The 19,155-nt window shown below is 43.2% G+C and overlaps 1 protein-coding gene, 25 non-coding genes and 2 pseudogenes across 26 annotated transcripts in view; all 28 read left to right on the forward strand.

Moving 5' to 3' along the window:
- The window catches only part of LOC137489621 (uncharacterized), a 403,605-nt gene that overhangs the window by 253,109 nt on the left and 131,341 nt on the right, over positions 1-19,155 (forward strand). The window lies entirely within an intron of this gene.
- Positions 238-344, forward strand: LOC141384296 (U6 spliceosomal RNA). Its single transcript, XR_015484692.1, has one exon. It is a non-coding gene; the product is annotated as a U6 spliceosomal RNA (small nuclear RNA).
- On the forward strand, positions 768-874 carry LOC141382042 (U6 spliceosomal RNA). Its single transcript, XR_015484973.1, has one exon. It is a non-coding gene; the product is annotated as a U6 spliceosomal RNA (small nuclear RNA).
- Positions 1,293-1,399, forward strand: LOC141382054 (U6 spliceosomal RNA). Its single transcript, XR_015485059.1, has one exon. It is a non-coding gene; the product is annotated as a U6 spliceosomal RNA (small nuclear RNA).
- Positions 1,824-1,897, forward strand: LOC141382090 (U6 spliceosomal RNA; annotated as a pseudogene).
- LOC141384214 (U6 spliceosomal RNA) lies at positions 4,794-4,900 on the forward strand. The gene has a single exon (XR_015489132.1). It is a non-coding gene; the product is annotated as a U6 spliceosomal RNA (small nuclear RNA).
- Positions 5,320-5,426, forward strand: LOC141384297 (U6 spliceosomal RNA). The gene has a single exon (XR_015484693.1). It is a non-coding gene; the product is annotated as a U6 spliceosomal RNA (small nuclear RNA).
- Positions 5,850-5,956, forward strand: LOC141384298 (U6 spliceosomal RNA). Its single transcript, XR_015489144.1, has one exon. It is a non-coding gene; the product is annotated as a U6 spliceosomal RNA (small nuclear RNA).
- Positions 6,377-6,483, forward strand: LOC141384299 (U6 spliceosomal RNA). Its single transcript, XR_015489155.1, has one exon. It is a non-coding gene; the product is annotated as a U6 spliceosomal RNA (small nuclear RNA).
- On the forward strand, positions 6,907-7,013 carry LOC141382041 (U6 spliceosomal RNA). The gene has a single exon (XR_015484979.1). It is a non-coding gene; the product is annotated as a U6 spliceosomal RNA (small nuclear RNA).
- LOC141382003 (U6 spliceosomal RNA) lies at positions 7,437-7,543 on the forward strand. Its single transcript, XR_015489166.1, has one exon. It is a non-coding gene; the product is annotated as a U6 spliceosomal RNA (small nuclear RNA).
- LOC141384300 (U6 spliceosomal RNA) lies at positions 7,962-8,068 on the forward strand. Its single transcript, XR_015484694.1, has one exon. It is a non-coding gene; the product is annotated as a U6 spliceosomal RNA (small nuclear RNA).
- Positions 8,492-8,598, forward strand: LOC141382043 (U6 spliceosomal RNA). Its single transcript, XR_015484974.1, has one exon. It is a non-coding gene; the product is annotated as a U6 spliceosomal RNA (small nuclear RNA).
- Positions 9,017-9,123, forward strand: LOC141382055 (U6 spliceosomal RNA). The gene has a single exon (XR_015485061.1). It is a non-coding gene; the product is annotated as a U6 spliceosomal RNA (small nuclear RNA).
- LOC141384301 (U6 spliceosomal RNA) lies at positions 9,548-9,654 on the forward strand. The gene has a single exon (XR_015484695.1). It is a non-coding gene; the product is annotated as a U6 spliceosomal RNA (small nuclear RNA).
- On the forward strand, positions 10,078-10,184 carry LOC141384215 (U6 spliceosomal RNA). The gene has a single exon (XR_015489177.1). It is a non-coding gene; the product is annotated as a U6 spliceosomal RNA (small nuclear RNA).
- On the forward strand, positions 10,603-10,709 carry LOC141384302 (U6 spliceosomal RNA). The gene has a single exon (XR_015484696.1). It is a non-coding gene; the product is annotated as a U6 spliceosomal RNA (small nuclear RNA).
- On the forward strand, positions 11,130-11,236 carry LOC141382048 (U6 spliceosomal RNA). The gene has a single exon (XR_015484963.1). It is a non-coding gene; the product is annotated as a U6 spliceosomal RNA (small nuclear RNA).
- Positions 11,660-11,733, forward strand: LOC141382086 (U6 spliceosomal RNA; annotated as a pseudogene).
- Positions 14,630-14,736, forward strand: LOC141384216 (U6 spliceosomal RNA). Its single transcript, XR_015489189.1, has one exon. It is a non-coding gene; the product is annotated as a U6 spliceosomal RNA (small nuclear RNA).
- LOC141384303 (U6 spliceosomal RNA) lies at positions 15,156-15,262 on the forward strand. Its single transcript, XR_015484697.1, has one exon. It is a non-coding gene; the product is annotated as a U6 spliceosomal RNA (small nuclear RNA).
- Positions 15,686-15,792, forward strand: LOC141384304 (U6 spliceosomal RNA). The gene has a single exon (XR_015489201.1). It is a non-coding gene; the product is annotated as a U6 spliceosomal RNA (small nuclear RNA).
- Positions 16,213-16,319, forward strand: LOC141384305 (U6 spliceosomal RNA). Its single transcript, XR_015489212.1, has one exon. It is a non-coding gene; the product is annotated as a U6 spliceosomal RNA (small nuclear RNA).
- LOC137494829 (U6 spliceosomal RNA) lies at positions 16,743-16,849 on the forward strand. Its single transcript, XR_015484980.1, has one exon. It is a non-coding gene; the product is annotated as a U6 spliceosomal RNA (small nuclear RNA).
- On the forward strand, positions 17,273-17,379 carry LOC137494924 (U6 spliceosomal RNA). Its single transcript, XR_015489223.1, has one exon. It is a non-coding gene; the product is annotated as a U6 spliceosomal RNA (small nuclear RNA).
- On the forward strand, positions 17,798-17,904 carry LOC141384306 (U6 spliceosomal RNA). Its single transcript, XR_015484698.1, has one exon. It is a non-coding gene; the product is annotated as a U6 spliceosomal RNA (small nuclear RNA).
- On the forward strand, positions 18,328-18,434 carry LOC141382044 (U6 spliceosomal RNA). Its single transcript, XR_015484975.1, has one exon. It is a non-coding gene; the product is annotated as a U6 spliceosomal RNA (small nuclear RNA).
- LOC141382056 (U6 spliceosomal RNA) lies at positions 18,853-18,959 on the forward strand. Its single transcript, XR_015485062.1, has one exon. It is a non-coding gene; the product is annotated as a U6 spliceosomal RNA (small nuclear RNA).

Below are 19,155 nucleotides of genomic sequence, written 5' to 3' on the forward strand. Positions count from 1 at the left end.
GCACTTCCAAAGCCCTTGCTTTAGTGGGATTGCCATAGGCTATCCTGACACTCTAATTTCCCCCTGTCCATAAACTTGGTGACCTACTGCATCAATCAGTGTGCCTAGCACTGACAGGGCCAAAGCTCTGTAGTGCACGGCATACAAGTGGGAACATGGCTCTCCAGGTCCCACCACCTTGGAGGAACATTGCTGGGACTCGAGGCGTACATATGCCCTGAGCCTGTCCACTCGTCCGTGCTCGCTACGGTGGCACATATACTAAAATTGGATCGATACAGAGAAGATTAGCATGGCCCCTGCGAAAGGATGACACGCAAATCCGTGAAGCGCTCCATATTGCTGTTTTAGTGCGTGGGTAAAAGTACAGAAATGCAAAAAGACAAAAGGCTTTTCACGATTCCAAATGGTGCATGAGGATGGGTTTAGCAAATTGTGGGAGGTGCTGCTGGGTCAACTGGAAAGTCTACATGCATGGTGAAAACGAATGTGGGATGCTTTGATCATTTGTTTTGTTGTGCAACCAATGCACTTCCAAAGCCCTTGCTTTACTGGGACTTTGCCATAGGCTATCCTGACACTCTAATTTCCCCCTGTCCATAAACTTGGTGACCTACTGCATCAATCAGTGTGCCTAGCACTGACAGGGCCAAAGCTCTGTAGTGCACGGCATACAAGTGGGAACATGGCTCTCCGGTTCTCACCACCCTGGAGGAACATTGCTGGGACTCGAGGCGTACATATGCCCTGAGCCTGACCACTGGTCTGTGCTCGCTACGGGGGCATATATACTAAAATTGGATCGATACAGAGAAGATTAGCATGGCCCCTGCGAAAGGATGACACGCAAATCCGTGAAGCGCTCCATATTGCTTTTTTAGTGCGTGGGTAAAAGTACAGAAATGCAAAAAGACAAAAGGCTTTTCACGATTCCAAATGGTGCATGAGGATGGGTTTAGCAAATCGTGGGAGGTGCTGCTGGGTCAACTGGAAAGTCTACATGCATGGTGAAAACGAATGTGGGATGCTTTGATTGTTTGCTTTGTTGTGCTAATGCACTTCCAAAGCCCTTGCTTTAGTGGGATTGCCATAGGCTATCGTGACACTCTAATTTCCCCCCGTCCATAAACTTGGTGACCTACTGCATCAATCAGTGTGCCTAGCACTGACAGGGCCAAAGCTCTGTAGTGCACGGTATATAAGTGGGAACATGGCTCTTCGGGTCCCACCACCTTGAAGGAACATTGCTGGGACTCGAGGCGTACATATGCCCTGAGCCTGACCACTGGTCTGTGCTCGCTACGGTGGCACATATACTAAAATTGGATCGATACAGAGAAGATTAGCATGGCTCCTGCGAAAGGATGACACGCAAATCCGTGAAGCGCTCCATATTGCTGTTTTAGTGCGTGGGTAAAAGTACAGAAATGAAAAAAGACAAAAAGTTTTTTTACGATTCCAAATGGTGCATGAGGATGGGTTTAGCAAATCGTGGGAGGTGCTGCTGGGTCAACTGGAAAGTCTACATGCATGGTGAAAACGAATGTGGGATGCTTTGATCGTTTGCTTTGTTGTGCAACCAATGCACTTCCAAAGCCCTTGCTTTACTGGGACTTTGCCATAGGCTATCCTGACACTCTAATTTCCCCCTGTCCATAAACTTGGTGACCTACTGCATCAATCAGTGTGCCTAGCACTGACAGGGCCAAAGCTCTGTAGTGCACGGCATACAAGTGGGAACATGGCTCTCCAGGTCCCACCACCTTGGAGGAACATTGCTGGGACTCGAGGCGTACATATGCCCTGAGCCTGTCCACTTGTCCGTGCTCGCTACGGTGGCACATATACTAAAATTGGATCGATACAGAGAAGATTAGCATGGCCCCTGCGAAAAGGAACCTGATGGATCTTCTCTGTCCCCACCCTGCGGCCCCCAGCGGTCCTCTCGACGTCACATGGCCTTAGACTGCAGGGTAGTGACCCCTGAACCCCATTGGGGTCACCTGTGGCCTTGAAGGGTGCTCATGCTTGTTGAAATTAAACAAATTACCCAATATGGTAAAAAATCAAAGGCGGGAACTGGCATAATTAGCCATGTGCTTTCTGGGGTATGACAGGTGCATATTAATTAGCCATGTGCTGTAGACTGCTCTCATTGTATATCATTTATTACATAATTTGAAAAAGAAAATCCATTTTAAATGAATTGAGTAACATATAATAATAATAAGTATTATTTTTTTAATAAATGTATTACATTATATTCAAATATAATTCTATGTTTATTTGCAACATAACTAAATATAGCTTTTTTGAATTGCATGTCAGTTAGATAAAATGTTTTTATAATCAGGACTTATATTTGACACCTTTTAAGAAATAAAATATTTTAATAGTTCAATAATAAACATACTGAAATATTGACTTTTAAATGTTTTAGAATTTTGTCAATTATATAGACCATAATGTTCAGGTAACCTATTTATTAATATTAAATAACACATAATAAAATATTTAAACAACTGATTAAATATAGTACCTAAAAATATTAGGTTGTAGGATATAAGAAATATTATATTAAAATACTTTCAAATTTAAATTTCAGGCATTGATATTTAAATAGGTTTGTCAATTTTTTAAAGTTTAATAAATTATTTAAAAATTCAATTAAATATATTTTAAAATATTTCATTTACATCAATGTTTACAGTTGTATTTACATATACACATATTTTTAGGTGTTACTGCATTTACATTGAATATTTACCTAAATTTAATTTACAATATAATTTTATACCATTTTATTTTTACTGTTAGCTAAACTAGAGTTTATAACTTGTTTATGAATAATATACAGAACCCTAATATTACCATACTTTAAATTACACAATGATAACATTAAAGCAACCACATGAATATGTACGCAGTGTATTTTTGGAAGTTTAATTTTATCCTTCAACTCTTGTTTGCAATAAATGAATAGAAAACAATTATGTAAAGTGTAATATAAATATTGTGTAAAGTTATTCAAGTCACAACAGATAACTCACTCTTGGGACACTGTAGCTACTGAACAAATATCTTTAAAAAAAAAAGCTGAAATGTACACAGAGATTAGAAATAAAATAGAAAAATGTTTATTTACACAAAATATATAACCATTTATACTTTTAACATATTAGGGCAGTACAATATAGCGTAAAATTATTTTATTATCACAACAGTTTATGCAATATTTAAAAAAAAAAAAAATCACAAACATATGATAAATTATTATTTTATAAACTACCTTCCCAGTAGTTGCTGCTCGGCTATTTGCTAGAGCAGCTCAAAGCATAACCCAGAGCTGTAAATAAACACTAATAGCAGAAGTTAAGAAGAAAAAAGAAAATGACAACAGCCAATCAGAGTCAGAATATCTTGCTTAGTTGTTTTAAAGACTAAATGTTTGCACCTTTACAGTGTTTTTAGACTTAGACTTAATTTTTAGAATTAGTTATTTGCATCTGAACAATATCTTTTAACTATTTAATATTATTAAGTAAATGATTTAATAACACAGATAAAATAATGCATTTTTGAATGGAATTGTTATTTTAGAAATAATAGCAATTTCTATGCTGTCATAAATGTTATTTTAGAAATAATAGCAGTTTCTATGCTATCATAAATGTTATTTTAGAAATAATAGCAGTTTCTATGCTATCATAAAGCCCTACAACTTGTACATGTATATTTATATTTGTTTTATACAAAATAAACATTTATCTTGCTTAGTTGTTTTAAAGACTAAATGTTTGCACCTTGACAGTGTTATTAGACTTATAATTTTTAGAATTAGAGCTAATTGCATCTGAACAATATCTTTTAACCATTTAATATTATTAAGTAAATGATTTAATAACACAGAAAAAATGCATTTTTCTAGGGAAATGTTATTTTAGAAATAATCGCGTTTTTCTATGCTATCATAAAGCCCTAAAACATATACATGTATATATCTATTTTTTTGTCAAACAAAATAAACATTTACAACAAAGCTTGTCGTCTTTATAGTCTGTTTTGTCTCCTTTTTTAACTTCCTCTATCCACTGCACCGCTTTATAAATCGCGCTTCCTGGAGGTCCCGCCCAGCGGCCAATCGGAGCGCACGTTCAGTGGAACTTTCTCAAAGAGCCAACGGCACGCTACATGACATGACCAAATTCGGAAGCACGCTTTGTGGAACTTTGCGTCGACCAATCCTGAGCCAGACGTCGGGCCAATCAGGAAGAAGGGAAAGTGGAACTGTGGAACGGGAAGGGAACCGAAGATTCTCCCGCAAGAGGCGAAAGGATGACACGCAGATCCGTGAAGCGCTCCATATTGCTGTTTTAGTGCGTGGGTAAAAGTACAGAAATGAAAAAAGACAAAAGGCTTTTCACGATTCCAAATGGTGCATGAGGATGGGTTTAGCAAATCGTGGGAGGTGCTGCTGGGTCAACTGGAAAGTCTACATGCATGGTGAAAACGAATGTGGGATGCTTTGATCGTTTGCTTTGTTGTGCAACCAATGCACTTCCAAAGCCCTTGCTTTACTGGGACTTTGCCATAGGCTATCCTGACACTCTAATTTCCCCCTGTCCATAAACTTGGTGACCTACTGCATCAATCAGTGTGCCTAGCACTGACAGGGCCAAAGCTCTGTAGTGCAAGGCATACAAGTGGGAACATGGCTCTCCAGGTCCCACCACCTTGGAGGAACATTGCTGGGACTCGAGGCGTACATATGCCCTGAGCCTGACTTCTGATCTGTGCTCGCTACGGTGGCACATATACTAAAATTGGATCGATACAGAGAAGATTAGCATGGCCCCTGCGAAAGGATGACACGCAAATCCGTGAAGCGCTCCATATTGCTTTTTTAGTGCGTGGGTAAAAGTACAGAAATGAAAAAAGACAAAAGGCTTTTCACGTTTCCAAATGGTGCATGACGATGGGTTTAGCAAATCGTGGGAGGTGCTGCTGGGTCAACTGGAAAGTCTACATGCATGGTAACAGCGAATGTGGGATGCTTTGATCATTTGTTTTGTTGTGCTAATGCACTTCCAAAGCCCTTGCTTTAGTGCGATTGCCATAGGCTATCCTGACACTCTAATTTCCCCCCCGTCCATAAACTTGGTGACCTACTGCATCAATCAGTGTGCCTAGCACTGACAGGGCCAAAGCTCTGTAGTGCACGGCATACAAGTGGGAACATGGCTCTCCGGTGCCCACCACCCTGGAGGAACATTGCTGGGACTCGAGGCATACATATGCCCTGAGCTTGACCACTGGTCTGTGCTCGCTACGGTGGCACATATACTAAAATTGGATCGATACAGAGAAGATTAGCATGGCCCCTGCGAAAGGATGACACGCAAATCCGTGAAGCGCTCCATATTGCTGTTTTAGTGCGTGGGTAAAAGTACAGAAATGAAAAAAGACAAAAGGCTTTTCACGATTCCAAATGGTGCATGAGGATGGGTTTAGCAAATCGTGGGAGGTGCTGCTGGGTCAACTGGAAAGTCTACATGCATGGTGAAAACGAATGTGGAATGCTTTGATCGTTTGCTTTGTTGTGCAACCAATGCACTTCCAAAGCCCTTGCTTTACTGGGACTTTGCCATAGGCTATCCTGACACTCTAATTTCCCCCTGTCCATAAACTTGGTGACCTACTGCATCAATCAGTGTGCCTAGCACTGACAGGGCCAAAGCTCTGTAGTGCACGGCATACAAGTGGGAACATGGCTCTCCAGGTCCCACCACCTTGGAGGAACATTGCTGGGACTCGAGGCGTACATATGCCCTGAGCCTGTCCACTCATCCGTGCTCGCTACGGTGGCACATATACTAAAATTGGATCGATACAGAGAAGATTAGCATGGCCCCTGCGAAAGGATGACACGCAAATCCGTGAAGCGCTCCATATTGCTGTTTTAGTGCGTGGGTAAAAGTACAGAAATGAAAAAAGACAAAAGGCTTTTCACGATTCCAAATGGTGCTTGAGGATGGGTTTAGCAAATCGTGGGAGGTGCTGCTGGGTCAACTGGAAAGTCTACATGCATGGTGAAAACGAATGTGGGATGCTTTGATCGTTTGTTTTGTTGTGCTAATGCACTTCCAAAGCCCTTGCTTTAGTGGGACTTTGCCATAGGCTATCCTGACACTCTAATTTCCCCCTGTCCATAAACTTGGTGACCTACTGCATCAATCAGTGTGCCTAGCACTGACAGGGCCAAAGCTCTGTAGTGCACGGCATACAAGTGGGAACATGGCTCTCCGGTGCCCACCACCTTGAAGGAACATTGCTGGGACTCGAGGCATACATATGCCCTGAGCTTGACCACTGCTCTGTGCTCGCTACGGTGGCACATATACTAAAATTGGATCGATACAGAGAAGATTAGCATGGCCCCTGCGAAAGGATGACACGCAAATCCGTGAAGCGCTCCATATTGCTGTTTTAGTGCGTGGGTAAAAGTACAGAAATGAAAAAAGACAAAAGGCTTTTCACGATTCCAAATGGTGCATGAGGATGGGTTTAGCAAATCGTGGGAGGTGCTGCTGGGTCAACTGGAAAGTCTACATGCATGGTGAAAACGAATGTGGGATGCTTTGATCGTTTGCTTTGTTGTGCAACCAATGCACTTCCAAAGCCCTTGCTTTACTGGGACTTTGCCATAGGCTATCCTGACACTCTAATTTCCCCCTGTCCATAAACTTGGTGACCTACTGCATCAATCAGTGTGCCTAGCACTGACAGGGCCAAAGCTCTGTAGTGCACGGCATACAAGTGGGAACATGGCTCTCCAGGTCCCACCACCTTGGAGGAACATTGCTGGGACTCGAGGCGTACATATGCCCTGAGCCTGTCCACTCATCCGTGCTCGCTACGGTGGCACATATACTAAAATTGGATCGATACAGAGAAGATTAGCAAGGCCCCTGCGAAAGGATGACACGCAAATCCGTGAAGCGCTCCATATTGCTGTTTTAGTGCGTGGGTAAAAGTACAGAAATGAAAAAAGACAAAAGGCTTTTCACGATTCCAAATGGTGCATGAGGATGGGTTTAGCAAATCGTGGGAGGTGCTGCTGGGTCAACTGGAAAGTCTACATGCATGGTGAAAACGAATGTGGGATGCTTTGATCGTTTGCTTTGTTGTGCAACCAATGCACTTTCAAAGCCCTTGCTTTACTGGGACTTTGCCATAGGCTATCCTGACACTCTAATTTCCCCCTGTCCATAAACTTGGTGACCTACTGCATCAATCAGTGTGCCTAGCACTGACAGGGCCAAAGCTCTGTAGTGCACGGCATACAAGTGGGAACATGGCTCTCCAGGTCCCACCACCTTGGAGGAACATTGCTGGGACTCGAGGCGTACATATGCCCTGAGCCTAACTGCTAATCTGTGCTCGCTACGGTGGCACATATACTAAAATTGGATCGATACAGAGAAGATTAGCATGGCCCCTGCGAAAGGATGACACGCAAATCCGTGAAGCGCTCCATATTGCTTTTTTAGTGCGTGGGTAAAAGTACAGAAATGAAAAAAGACAAAAGGCTTTTCACGTTTCCAAATGGTGCATGAGGATGGGTTTAGCAAATCGTGGGAGGTGCTAGTGGGTCAACTGGAAAGTCTACATGCATGGTGAAAACGAATGTGGGATGCTTTGATCATTTGTTTTGTTGTGCTAATGCACTTCCAAAGCCCTTGCTTTAGTGGGATTGCCATAGGCTATCCTGACACTCTAATTTCCCCCTGTCCATAAACTTGGTGACCTACTGCATCAATCAGTGTGCCTAGCACTGACAGGGCCAAAGCTCTGTAGTGCACGGCATACAAGTGGGAACATGGCTCTCCAGGTCCCACCACCTTGGAGGAACATTGCTGGGACTCGAGGCGTACATATGCCCTGAGCCTGTCCACTCGTCCGTGCTCGCTACGGTGGCACATATACTAAAATTGGATCGATACAGAGAAGATTAGCATGGCCCCTGCGAAAGGATGACACGCAAATCCGTGAAGCGCTCCATATTGCTGTTTTAGTGCGTGGGTAAAAGTACAGAAATGCAAAAAGACAAAAGGCTTTTCACGATTCCAAATGGTGCATGAGGATGGGTTTAGCAAATTGTGGGAGGTGCTGCTGGGTCAACTGGAAAGTCTACATGCATGGTGAAAACGAATGTGGGATGCTTTGATCATTTGTTTTGTTGTGCAACCAATGCACTTCCAAAGCCCTTGCTTTACTGGGACTTTGCCATAGGCTATCCTGACACTCTAATTTCCCCCTGTCCATAAACTTGGTGACCTACTGCATCAATCAGTGTGCCTAGCACTGACAGGGCCAAAGCTCTGTAGTGCACGGCATACAAGTGGGAACATGGCTCTCCGGTTCTCACCACCCTGGAGGAACATTGCTGGGACTCGAGGCGTACATATGCCCTGAGCCTGACCACTGGTCTGTGCTCGCTACGGGGGCATATATACTAAAATTGGATCGATACAGAGAAGATTAGCATGGCCCCTGCGAAAGGATGACACGCAAATCCGTGAAGCGCTCCATATTGCTTTTTTAGTGCGTGGGTAAAAGTACAGAAATGGAAAAAGACAAAAGGCTTTTCACGATTCCAAATGGTGCATGAGGATGGGTTTAGCAAATCGTGGGAGGTGCTGCTGGGTCAACTGGAAAGTCTACATGCATGGTGAAAACGAATGTGGGATGCTTTGATTGTTTGCTTTGTTGTGCTAATGCACTTCCAAAGCCCTTGCTTTAGTGGGATTGCCATAGGCTATCGTGACACTCTAATTTCCCCCCGTCCATAAACTTGGTGACCTACTGCATCAATCAGTGTGCCTAGCACTGACAGGGCCAAAGCTCTGTAGTGCACGGTATATAAGTGGGAACATGGCTCTTCGGGTCCCACCACCTTGAAGGAACATTGCTGGGACTCGAGGCGTACATATGCCCTGAGCCTGACCACTGGTCTGTGCTCGCTACGGTGGCACATATACTAAAATTGGATCGATACAGAGAAGATTAGCATGGCTCCTGCGAAAGGATGACACGCAAATCCGTGAAGCGCTCCATATTGCTGTTTTAGTGCGTGGGTAAAAGTACAGAAATGAAAAAAGACAAAAAGTTTTTTTACGATTCCAAATGGTGCATGAGGATGGGTTTAGCAAATCGTGGGAGGTGCTGCTGGGTCAACTGGAAAGTCTACATGCATGGTGAAAACGAATGTGGGATGCTTTGATCGTTTGCTTTGTTGTGCAACCAATGCACTTCCAAAGCCCTTGCTTTACTGGGACTTTGCCATAGGCTATCCTGACACTCTAATTTCCCCCTGTCCATAAACTTGGTGACCTACTGCATCAATCAGTGTGCCTAGCACTGACAGGGCCAAAGCTCTGTAGTGCACGGCATACAAGTGGGAACATGGCTCTCCAGGTCCCACCACCTTGGAGGAACATTGCTGGGACTCGAGGCGTACATATGCCCTGAGCCTGTCCACTCGTCCGTGCTCGCTACGGTGGCACATATACTAAAATTGGATCGATACAGAGAAGATTAGCATGGCCCCTGCGAAAGGATGACACGCAAATCCGTGAAGCGCTCCATATTGCTGTTTTAGTGCGTGGGTAAAAGTACAGAAATGCAAAAAGACAAAAGGCTTTTCACGATTCCAAATGGTGCATGAGGATGGGTTTAGCAAATCGTGGGAGGTGCTGCTGGGTCAACTGGAAAGTCTACATGCATGGTGAAAACGAATGTGGGATGCTTTGATCATTTGTTTTGTTGTGCAACCAATGCACTTCCAAAGCCCTTGCTTTACTGGGACTTTGCCATAGGCTATCCTGACACTCTAATTTCCCCCTGTCCATAAACTTGGTGACCTACTGCATCAATCAGTGTGCCTAGCACTGACAGGGCCAAAGCTCTGTAGTGCACAGCATACAAGTGGGAACATGGCTCTCCAGGTCCCACCACCTTGGAGGAACATTGCTGGGACTCGAGGCGTACATATGCCCTGAGCCTGACTGCTGATCCGTGCTCGCTACGGTGGCACATATACTAAAATTGGATCGATACAGAGAAGATTAGCATGGCCCCTGCGAAAGGATGACACGCAAATCCGTGAAGCGCTCCATATTGCTTTTTTAGTGCGTGGGTAAAAGTATAGAAATGAAAAAAGACAAAAGGCTTTTCACGTTTCCAAATGGTGCATGAGGATGGGTTTAGGAAATCGTGGGAGGTGCTGCTGGGTCAACTGGAAAGTCTACATGCATGGTGAAAACGAATGTGGGATGCTTTGATCATTTGTTTTGTTGTGCTAATGCACTTCCAAAGCCCTTGCTTTAGTGGGATTGCCATAGGCTATCGTGACACTCTAATTTCCCCCCGTCCATAAACTTGGTGACCTACTGCATCAATCAGTGTGCCTAGCACTGACAGGGCCAAAGCTCTGTAGTGCAGGGTATATAAGTGGGAACATGGCTCTTCGGGTCCCACCACCTTGAAGGAACATTGCTGGGACTCGAGGCGTACATATGCCCTGAGCCTGACCACTGGTCTGTGCTCGCTACGGTGGCACATATACTAAAATTGGATCGATACAGAGAAGATTAGCATGGCCCCTGCGAAAGGATGACACGCAAATCCGTGAAGCGCTCCATATTGCTGTTTTAGTGCGTGGGTAAAAGTACAGAAATGAAAAAAGACAAAAGGCTTTTCACGATTCCAAATGGTGCTTGAGGATGGGTTTAGCAAATCGTGGGAGGTGCTGCTGGGTCAACTGGAAAGTCTACATGCATGGTGAAAAGGAATGTGGGATGCTTTGATCATTTGTTTTGTTGTGCTAATGCACTTCCAAAGCCCTTGCTTTAGTGGGACTTTGCCATAGGCTATCCTGACACTCTAATTTCCCCCTGTCCATAAACTTGGTGACCTACTGCATCAATCAGTGTGCCTAGCACTGACAGGGCCAAAGCTCTGTAGTGCACGGTATATAAGTGGGAACATGGCTCTTCGGGTCCCACCACCTTGAAGGAACATTGCTGGGACTCGAGGCGTACATATGCCCTGAGCCTGTCCACTCGTCCGTGCTCGCTACGGTGGCACATATACTAAAATTGGATCGATACAGAGAAGATTAGCATGGCCCTTGCGAAAGGATGACACGCAAATCCGTGAAGTGCTCCATATTGCTGTTTTAGTGCGTGGGTAAAAGTACAGAAATGCAAAAAGACAAAAGGCTTTTCACGATTCCAAATGGTGCATGAGGATGGGTTTAGCAAATCGTGGGAGGTGCTGCTGGGTCAACTGGAAAGTCTACATGCATGGTGAAAACGAATGTGGGATGCTTTGATCATTTGTTTTGTTGTGCAACCAATGCACTTCCAAAGCCCTTGCTTTACTGGGACTTTGCCATAGGCTATCCTGACACTCTAATTTCCCCCTGTCCATAAACTTGGTGACCTACTGCATCAATCAGTGTGCCTAGCACTGACAGGGCCAAAGCTCTGTAGTGCACGGCATACAAGTGGGAACATGGCTCTCCAGGTCCCACCACCTTGGAGGAACATTGCTGGGACTTGAGGCGTACATATGCCCTGAGCCTGACTGCTGGTCCGTGCTCGCTACGGTGGCACATATACTAAAATTGGATCGATACAGAGAAGATTAGCATGGCCCCTGCGCAAAGGAACCTGATGGATCTTCTCTGTCCCCACCCTGCGGCCCCCAGCGGTCCTCTCGACGTCACATGGCCTTAGACTGCAGGGTAGTGACCCCTGAACCCCATTGGGGTCACCTGTGGCCTTGAAGGGTGCTCATGCTTGTTGAAATTAAACAAATTACCCAATATGGTAAAAAATCAAAGGCGGGAACTGGCATAATTAGCCATGTGCTTTCTGGGGTATGACAGGTGCATATTAATTAGCCATGTGCTGTAGACTGCTCTCATTGTATATCATTTATTACATAATTTGAAAAAGAAAATCCATTTTAAATGAATTGAGTAACATATAATAATAATAAGTATTATTTTTTTAATAAATGTATTACATTATATTCAAATATAATTCTATGTTTATTTGCAACATAACTAAATATAGCTTTTTTGAATTGCATGTCAGTTAGATAAAATGTTTTTATAATCAGGACTTATATTTGACACCTTTTAAGAAATAAAATATTTTAATAGTTCAATAATAAACATACTGAAATATTGACTTTTAAATGTTTTAGAATTTTGTCAATTATATAGACCATAATGTTCAGGTAACCTATTTATTAATATTAAATAACACATAATAAAATATTTAAACAACTGATTAAATATAGTACCTAAAAATATTAGGTTGTAGGATATAAGAAATATTATATTAAAATACTTTCAAATTTAAATTTCAGGCATTGATATTTAAATAGGTTTGTCAATTTTTTAAAGTTTAATAAATTATTTAAAAATTCAATTAAATATATTTTAAAATATTTCATTTACATCAATGTTTACAGTTGTATTTACATATACACATATTTTTAGGTGTTACTGCATTTACATTGAATATTTACCTAAATTTAATTTACAATATAATTTTATACCATTTTATTTTTACTGTTAGCTAAACTAGAGTTTATAACTTGTTTATGAATAATATACAGAACCCTAATATTACCATACTTTAAATTACACAATGATAACATTAAAGCAACCACATGAATATGTACGCAGTGTATTTTTGGAAGTTTAATTTTATCCTTCAACTCTTGTTTGCAATAAATGAATAGAAAACAATTATGTAAAGTGTAATATAAATATTGTGTAAAGTTATTCAAGTCACAACAGATAACTCACTCTTGGGACACTGTAGCTACTGAACAAATATCTTTAAAAAAAAAAGCTGAAATGTACACAGAGATTAGAAATAAAATAGAAAAATGTTTATTTACACAAAATATATAACCATTTATACTTTTAACATATTAGGGCAGTACAATATAGCGTAAAATTATTTTATTATCACAACAGTTTATGCAATATTTAAAAAAAAAAAAAATCACAAACATATGATAAATTATTATTTTATAAACTACCTTCCCAGTAGTTGCTGCTCGGCTATTTGCTAGAGCAGCTCAAAGCTTAACCCAGAGCTGTAAATAAACACTAATAGCAGAAGTTAAGAAGAAAAAAGAAAATGACAACAGCCAATCAGAGTCTGAATATCTTGCTTAGTTGTTTTAAAGACTAAATGTTTGCACCTTTACAGTGTTTTTAGACTTAGACTTAATTTTTAGAATTAGTTATTTGCATCTGAACAATATCTTTTAACTATTTAATATTATTAAGTAAATGATTTAATAACACAGATAAAATAATGCATTTTTGAATGGAATTGTTATTTTAGAAATAATAGCAATTTCTATGCTGTCATAAATGTTATTTTAGAAATAATAGCAGTTTCTATGCTATCATAAATGTTATTTTAGAAATAATAGCAGTTTCTATGCTATCATAAAGCCCTACAACTTGTACATGTATATTTATATTTGTTTTATACAAAATAAACATTTATCTTGCTTAGTTGTTTTAAAGACTAAATGTTTGCACCTTGACAGTGTTATTAGACTTATAATTTTTAGAATTAGAGCTAATTGCATCTGAACAATATCTTTTAACCATTTAATATTATTAAGTAAATGATTTAATAACACAGAAAAAATGCATTTTTCTAGGGAAATGTTATTTTAGAAATAATCGCGTTTTTCTATGCTATCATAAAGCCCTAAAACATATACATGTATATATCTATTTTTTTGTCAAACAAAATAAACATTTACAACAAAGCTTGTCGTCTTTATAGTCTGTTTTGTCTCCTTTTTTAACTTCCTCTATCCACTGCACCGCTTTATAAATCGCGCTTCCTGGAGGTCCCGCCCAGCGGCCAATCGGAGCGCACGTTCAGTGGAACTTTCTCAAAGAGCCAACGGCACGCTACATGACATGACCAAATTCGGAAGCACGCTTTGTGGAACTTTGCGTCGACCAATCCTGAGCCAGACGTCGGGCCAATCAGGAAGAAGGGAAAGTGGAACTGTGGAACGGGAAGGGAACCGAAGATTCTCCCGCAAGAGGCGAAAGGATGACACGCAGATCCGTGAAGCGCTCCATATTGCTGTTTTAGTGCGTGGGTAAAAGTACAGAAATGAAAAAAGACAAAAGGCTTTTCACGATTCCAAATGGTGCATGAGGATGGGTTTAGCAAATCGTGGGAGGTGCTGCTGGGTCAACTGGAAAGTCTACATGCATGGTGAAAACGAATGTGGGATGCTTTGATCGTTTGCTTTGTTGTGCAACCAATGCACTTCCAAAGCCCTTGCTTTACTGGGACTTTGCCATAGGCTATCCTGACACTCTAATTTCCCCCTGTCCATAAACTTGGTGACCTACTGCATCAATCAGTGTGCCTAGCACTGACAGGGCCAAAGCTCTGTAGTGCAAGGCATACAAGTGGGAACATGGCTCTCCAGGTCCCACCACCTTGGAGGAACATTGCTGGGACTCGAGGCGTACATATGCCCTGAGCCTGACTTCTGATCTGTGCTCGCTACGGTGGCACATATACTAAAATTGGATCGATACAGAGAAGATTAGCATGGCCCCTGCGAAAGGATGACACGCAAATCCGTGAAGCGCTCCATATTGCTTTTTTAGTGCGTGGGTAAAAGTACAGAAATGAAAAAAGACAAAAGGCTTTTCACGTTTCCAAATGGTGCATGACGATGGGTTTAGCAAATCGTGGGAGGTGCTGCTGGGTCAACTGGAAAGTCTACATGCATGGTAACAGCGAATGTGGGATGCTTTGATCATTTGTTTTGTTGTGCTAATGCACTTCCAAAGCCCTTGCTTTAGTGCGATTGCCATAGGCTATCCTGACACTCTAATTTCCCCCCCGTCCATAAACTTGGTGACCTACTGCATCAATCAGTGTGCCTAGCACTGACAGGGCCAAAGCTCTGTAGTGCACGGCATACAAGTGGGAACATGGCTCTCCGGTGCCCACCACCCTGGAGGAACATTGCTGGGACTCGAGGCATACATATGCCCTGAGCTTGACCACTGGTCTGTGCTCGCTACGGTGGCACATATACTAAAATTGGATCGATACAGAGAAGATTAGCATGGCCCCTGCGAAAGGATGACACGCAAATCCGTGAAGCGCTCCATATTGCTGTTTTAGTGCGTGGGTAAAAGTACAGAAATGAAAAAAGACAAAAGGCTTTTCACGATTCCAAATGGTGCATGAGGATGGGTTTAGCAAATCGTGGGAGGTGCTGCTGGGTCAACTGGAAAGTCTACATGCATGGTGAAAACGAATGTGGAATGCTTTGATCGTTTGCTTTGTTGTGCAACCAATGCACTTCCAAAGCCCTTGCTTTACTGGGACTTTGCCATAGGCTATCCTGACACTCTAATTTCCCCCTGTCCATAAACTTGGTGACCTACTGCATCAATCAGTGTGCCTAGCACTGACAGGGCCAAAGCTCTGTAGTGCACGGCATACAAGTGGGAACATGGCTCTCCAGGTCCCACCACCTTGGAGGAACATTGCTGGGACTCGAGGCGTACATATGCCCTGAGCCTGTCCACTCATCCGTGCTCGCTACGGTGGCACATATACTAAAATTGGATCGATACAGAGAAGATTAGCATGGCCCCTGCGAAAGGATGACACGCAAATCCGTGAAGCGCTCCATATTGCTGTTTTAGTGCGTGGGTAAAAGTACAGAAATGAAAAAAGACAAAAGGCTTTTCACGATTCCAAATGGTGCTTGAGGATGGGTTTAGCAAATCGTGGGAGGTGCTGCTGGGTCAACTGGAAAGTCTACATGCATGGTGAAAACGAATGTGGGATGCTTTGATCGTTTGTTTTGTTGTGCTAATGCACTTCCAAAGCCCTTGCTTTAGTGGGACTTTGCCATAGGCTATCCTGACACTCTAATTTCCCCCTGTCCATAAACTTGGTGACCTACTGCATCAATCAGTGTGCCTAGCACTGACAGGGCCAAAGCTCTGTAGTGCACGGCATACAAGTGGGAACATGGCTCTCCGGTGCCCACCACCTTGAAGGAACATTGCTGGGACTCGAGGCATACATATGCCCTGAGCTTGACCACTGCTCTGTGCTCGCTACGGTGGCACATATACTAAAATTGGATCGATACAGAGAAGATTAGCATGGCCCCTGCGAAAGGATGACACGCAAATCCGTGAAGCGCTCCATATTGCTGTTTTAGTGCGTGGGTAAAAGTACAGAAATGAAAAAAGACAAAAGGCTTTTCACGATTCCAAATGGTGCATGAGGATGGGTTTAGCAAATCGTGGGAGGTGCTGCTGGGTCAACTGGAAAGTCTACATGCATGGTGAAAACGAATGTGGGATGCTTTGATCGTTTGCTTTGTTGTGCAACCAATGCACTTCCAAAGCCCTTGCTTTACTGGGACTTTGCCATAGGCTATCCTGACACTCTAATTTCCCCCTGTCCATAAACTTGGTGACCTACTGCATCAATCAGTGTGCCTAGCACTGACAGGGCCAAAGCTCTGTAGTGCACGGCATACAAGTGGGAACATGGCTCTCCAGGTCCCACCACCTTGGAGGAACATTGCTGGGACTCGAGGCGTACATATGCCCTGAGCCTGTCCACTCATCCGTGCTCGCTACGGTGGCACATATACTAAAATTGGATCGATACAGAGAAGATTAGCAAGGCCCCTGCGAAAGGATGACACGCAAATCCGTGAAGCGCTCCATATTGCTGTTTTAGTGCGTGGGTAAAAGTACAGAAATGAAAAAAGACAAAAGGCTTTTCACGATTCCAAATGGTGCATGAGGATGGGTTTAGCAAATCGTGGGAGGTGCTGCTGGGTCAACTGGAAAGTCTACATGCATGGTGAAAACGAATGTGGGATGCTTTGATCGTTTGCTTTGTTGTGCAACCAATGCACTTTCAAAGCCCTTGCTTTACTGGGACTTTGCCATAGGCTATCCTGACACTCTAATTTCCCCCTGTCCATAAACTTGGTGACCTACTGCATCAATCAGTGTGCCTAGCACTGACAGGGCCAAAGCTCTGTAGTGCACGGCATACAAGTGGGAACATGGCTCTCCAGGTCCCACCACCTTGGAGGAACATTGCTGGGACTCGAGGCGTACATATGCCCTGAGCCTAACTGCTAATCTGTGCTCGCTACGGTGGCACATATACTAAAATTGGATCGATACAGAGAAGATTAGCATGGCCCCTGCGAAAGGATGACACGCAAATCCGTGAAGCGCTCCATATTGCTTTTTTAGTGCGTGGGTAAAAGTACAGAAATGAAAAAAGACAAAAGGCTTTTCACGTTTCCAAATGGTGCATGAGGATGGGTTTAGCAAATCGTGGGAGGTGCTAGTGGGTCAACTGGAAAGTCTACATGCATGGTGAAAACGAATGTGGGATGCTTTGATCATTTGTTTTGTTGTGCTAATGCACTTCCAAAGCCCTTGCTTTAGTGGGATTGCCATAGGCTATCCTGACACTCTAATTTCCCCCTGTCCATAAACTTGGTGACCTACTGCATCAATCAGTGTGCCTAGCACTGACAGGGCCAAAGCTCTGTAGTGCACGGCATACAAGTGGGAACATGGCTCTCCAGGTCCCACCACCTTGGAGGAACATTGCTGGGACTCGAGGCGTACATATGCCCTGAGCCTGTCCACTCGTCCGTGCTCGCTACGGTGGCACATATACTAAAATTGGATCGATACAGAGAAGATTAGCATGGCCCCTGCGAAAGGATGACACGCAAATCCGTGAAGCGCTCCATATTGCTGTTTTAGTGCGTGGGTAAAAGTACAGAAATGCAAAAAGACAAAAGGCTTTTCACGATTCCAAATGGTGCATGAGGATGGGTTTAGCAAATTGTGGGAGGTGCTGCTGGGTCAACTGGAAAGTCTACATGCATGGTGAAAACGAATGTGGGATGCTTTGATCATTTGTTTTGTTGTGCAACCAATGCACTTCCAAAGCCCTTGCTTTACTGGGACTTTGCCATAGGCTATCCTGACACTCTAATTTCCCCCTGTCCATAAACTTGGTGACCTACTGCATCAATCAGTGTGCCTAGCACTGACAGGGCCAAAGCTCTGTAGTGCACGGCATACAAGTGGGAACATGGCTCTCCGGTTCTCACCACCCTGGAGGAACATTGCTGGGACTCGAGGCGTACATATGCCCTGAGCCTGACCACTGGTCTGTGCTCGCTACGGGGGCATATATACTAAAATTGGATCGATACAGAGAAGATTAGCATGGCCCCTGCGAAAGGATGACACGCAAATCCGTGAAGCGCTCCATATTGCTTTTTTAGTGCGTGGGTAAAAGTACAGAAATGCAAAAAGACAAAAGGCTTTTCACGATTCCAAATGGTGCATGAGGATGGGTTTAGCAAATCGTGGGAGGTGCTGCTGGGTCAACTGGAAAGTCTACATGCATGGTGAAAACGAATGTGGGATGCTTTGATTGTTTGCTTTGTTGTGCTAATGCACTTCCAAAGCCCTTGCTTTAGTGGGATTGCCATAGGCTATCGTGACACTCTAATTTCCCCCCGTCCATAAACTTGGTGACCTACTGCATCAATCAGTGTGCCTAGCACTGACAGGGCCAAAGCTCTGTAGTGCACGGTATATAAGTGGGAACATGGCTCTTCGGGTCCCACCACCTTGAAGGAACATTGCTGGGACTCGAGGCATACATATGCCCTGAGCCTGACCACTGGTCTGTGCTCGCTACGGTGGCACATATACTAAAATTGGATCGATACAGAGAAGATTAGCATGGCTCCTGCGAAAGGATGACACGCAAATCCGTGAAGCGCTCCATATTGCTGTTTTAGTGCGTGGGTAAAAGTACAGAAATGAAAAAAGACAAAAAGTTTTTTTACGATTCCAAATGGTGCATGAGGATGGGTTTAGCAAATCGTGGGAGGTGCTGCTGGGTCAACTGGAAAGTCTACATGCATGGTGAAAACGAATGTGGGATGCTTTGATCGTTTGCTTTGTTGTGCAACCAATGCACTTCCAAA

This window comes from Danio rerio, chromosome 4 (genome assembly GCF_052040795.2).
Source record: "Danio rerio strain M-AB ecotype USA chromosome 4, GRCz13ab, whole genome shotgun sequence".
Taxonomy (NCBI): Eukaryota; Metazoa; Chordata; class Actinopteri; order Cypriniformes; family Danionidae; genus Danio; species Danio rerio.